This window comes from Octodon degus, unplaced genomic scaffold (assembly GCF_000260255.1).
Source record: "Octodon degus isolate 3935 unplaced genomic scaffold, OctDeg1.0 scaffold00032, whole genome shotgun sequence".
Classification (NCBI taxonomy): Eukaryota; Metazoa; Chordata; class Mammalia; order Rodentia; family Octodontidae; genus Octodon; species Octodon degus.
The window spans coordinates 9,598,862-9,602,818 of record NW_004524608.1 but is presented as its reverse complement, the minus strand read 5'-3'; positions in this window follow the sequence as shown (position 1 = coordinate 9,602,818).

Sequence of the window (3,957 nt, the reverse complement as noted above, 5' to 3'; positions counted from 1 at the left end):
GGCCGGCATGTGGCGCTGGGGGATCGAACGGCGGTCCATGACGCTTTTGCTAAGCTTGTTCCAAGTAGGTGCCCCAGACCACCAAGCCATCTCTCCAGCCCAAAATTTTTTTTTAATTATTTAATAAGCTTGTTTTCTTAAATTTCTTCCTGAACAACTAGGTGTGGAATGCCATGCCTGTAATCTCAGCACCTGACACAGGAGGAGAGTCTTGAGTTCAAGGCCAGCATGGGCTACATAGTGAGTCAAGCCTAGTCTAAATTACATGGTAAAACTCCATCTAAAAAAAAAAGAAAAATATGTCTTATTGAATCGAAACTTGAAACTTTATTATACACTTTCTGTGCACAAAGTAATATATAATATTCATAATGCTATTATTAGTGATGTAGTATTAATTATTGCATGAGCAGCATACACATCAGTGGCCCTTTGCCAAAAGAAAAAGTAAAAAGAGAATCTTTTTACTTTTTTAGACTTATTTTCAGTATCCATTATTAAGCAATTAATTCAATGCAATTTATTGAATTATTACTCACTAATTCATTTACAGAAGTTACTTTTTCTGTCTAAAGTAAGCTTAGACTACAGTAGGAAGATATAGAATATAGATGAAAATTTTTAATTTGAATAATTTTATAGTAATGGTAGAAAGAAAGAAAGCATGTGGAAGCCTAGGAGGATTGCTTTGGTTTATTTGGGGACCTACAGAAGGAAAGAAAGAGAAGGCTACTTTTGATCTGAGACCTGGAGTAGACAAGCTATCATAGGCAAAAGGTGGTGAATAAGTGGTATTGGTATCCCAAGTAGTGAGGTCAGCTTGGTCACAGCCTGAAGAGTGTGTTCAGACACTGTGGAGTGACCTAGATGTGCTAATCGCCCAGTATTGCTGAGTCCAATGAAGAGTGAGAGAAGACAGGGCCGGAAAGGTGAGGCTAAAGATGTTCTGGAAATGACAAGGTTTCCTCCGTTCACAGTGATGGTGGGGAGTAGGCATGGGCCAGGGGTAGAACAGAGAGACCCCCTGAGCCAGCGCCAGCCACAGTTCCTCAAGAACGAAGATATTCAATTTCTATGCATTTTAACACATATTTGTCTTCTAAGATATCACCAGGAAACCCCAGCTGGGAATGCCTCCTGTGGATAAAGGGAACTCACTGAACAATAGGTAAAGGAATTTATATATAGATGTTTTCACTCGTTTCTATGCTTGAGATTGCCAGGCTGAACCCTTACATAGAAACTTTAGAATTGAAACTGCCTTACTTATGTTTCACCCCAATTCTTCCGACTTTATATGCACTATAGGAAGTTCAAACTGTGGAATCAGTGCTGGCCCCTTGAGTACTTCAGAGAGAACTTCACGAATTGAAATCAGAGTAGCTTTTGAGCAAGACAGTCCTGTGTTCTAATCCTGACACTGCCATTATTCTCTGGTTCCTTTTTTGTCCCTTTATAGAAGAAAAATTTAACCACTTTTACAAGTGGTTAAAATAAGCTCCTTTAACAGAGTAGTTAAGGTTTATAACAAAAATTTTAAAATAGAGAAATGTGCCTGACTTTAGCAAGAGATCAGTAAATGCTATTTTAATCACTCTGCTTCTCCTTACTGGAGGGTTAGGATGTAGATTCAACCTAAACTTGATGTATTCCCTAGTTGCCAGCTTGAAGACCTCGGAAGTTCAAAAACTTCCTTACAAAGTAAGCCTTATGCCAAGATTCTTCAAAAGCTGAGTGATTCTTCAGCATTTTATTTTAAACTTTATTAAAATGAAATACATGCTAGGTATCCCACTTCCCTAAAGTAAAACAACTGTTTCCTCCCTACACACTAGCCTAATATTGAATAAACACAAAGATATGATAATGCAACTTTCCTTTTTTACATTGTGGTATAAACCTCTTGGAAGTATGTTAGTGTGAATAATTTTACAAATCTAGTCCTGGATTATTGTAACTTTTTATAATAATGGAACCTACACGCAAAGCTATCGAGGCTTACAAGATTTTCCATCATCTTGTTGTAAGGAAAGATATATATTGGCCCATTTGGGTTAATTTCCCCCAAACTCATTCCATGCTCTATCCTCTCAGGAAATGTCTATTTTATAAGCAGCAATTTCATGAGTCAAAAAAGTAGTAATCACTAGAAACACAGGTACTTCAAACAGTAGGAAGGAAATCCTGATTCCAGAACACTGCTAACCTAGCACAAGCAAAGATGTAGACTGAGCCAAGCAAAACTAAAACTGTCATCAAAATAATTTGAAACCAGTTAGAAAGCTTTAAAACTCCAGAACTATCAAGTCAGCTTTGTTTCTACTTTTGCTATGACCACTTAGGCGGTATCTAAAGATCATTTATTGACACAGCTGATTTGGTTCTCATTTATGTAAGATATGAGCAAAGTATCCATGAAAAATGAAAAAGTCACTGAAAACTATTTTTCTCCTTAATAATGTGGCTTTTATATGATAAACAATGAGAGAAAATATACAGAAGGATTGTATTAATACTTCTAAAAGGAATAGAACCTAGGGTGAACTTTAATTTCTAAAATGTTTTCATGTGTAAAATTCCTTAAGTTACATAATTTATAGTTTTGCTTATTAAACAGAGACTTTGTAGTTCTTTTGTATGTGCTTACCAGTGATAAAAGATAACAGTAGAGAACAGGTAATTATAGCATGTATTTATCGATTTATCATTTTATTCTGTTGTATAGACCCTTGCCCATTATGAAACTATAGATTTTTGTTCCTGGCTCTGCTCAAGAATAAGTAATATATTTTCCCATTTTAATTAAAGGGAGCAGTGCTATTAGTTGTTTTGACAGAGGCACCAAAAAGACGAGAATAGAAGATGCTCACAGATAATGTGCTCATACCACAAAATGTTAGGACTCATTTTTATTCATCCTTCTTAACAGTATTTGTGTAGCTTACAAGGCCTATGTGATACTATGACTAGAAAATAAAATGGCAAATTAGATACATACATGATATAAACACTACAAAGTACTATATATTACTCCAGGAAAATAACTCATACTATTGATATAGGACAGATATAATTCCCATCCTGCTAGATGTCAGGTGTGCTGACTTTCTGTCTCTTGAAAGCAAAGAATGAATTGCAAACGACAGAAGGAAAGCAAGAGTAGCAAAGGTTTATTGGGGAATACGAATGAGAACAGAATAGCTCCTGAGAGACAGGAGAAGTCCTGGCTGTGTTGCTGCTGAGGTCATCCTACAAGAATGTCACATAGGGCAAAATCACAAGGTACGCACAGTGTTGCTCAAATTCTAATTGACCAACATGATTGATCAAATAGGGAAGTAGAGAATGGAATAAGGGCCTGAGGATGACATCATGAGCCTGGGTCAAAAATCTAGTCTTAACCTTCTCCTAGTTTTGCTCATCTTACTCTTAGTCCTGCTCCCAGTCTTACTCTCAGTGGGTGAGAGCAGATGGCCCCTCAATAGTGAGGCAACAATCTGTTTCTATGGACAATCCCAGCAGGGTGGCACACATTATGGTCTAATCCCCAGCTTCCTTTTATCCCTTAGGAAAGCAGGCAAATCTGGCCGTTATGACTGGAATCTTGAGTCCTAAACTTTAGGCTGCACCTCCAGCCACTCTTTTGAGGTGTGCACCTTTCATTGACCTGCTTGAGATCCCAGTACTTTTTGACTGTTATACTAATTTCTCTGTCACTTAGCTAGCTGTAATGCTGCGATGTTCTGGCCATGATCCTGAAAGTTTACAAATATTCCATTGTATTTCATTTTTCAACTTTAACAGTCATTAATATTTGACTATATAGCAACAAATATTGAAGCGAGAGTTAGGAATATCTTGTCGAAATTCAAACAATGAATACTAACTATAGCCCTGGCTCAGTTTCATCCTTCATTGAGGGTTCTTCAAGTGCACATGGTCTAGGATTTCTACAGT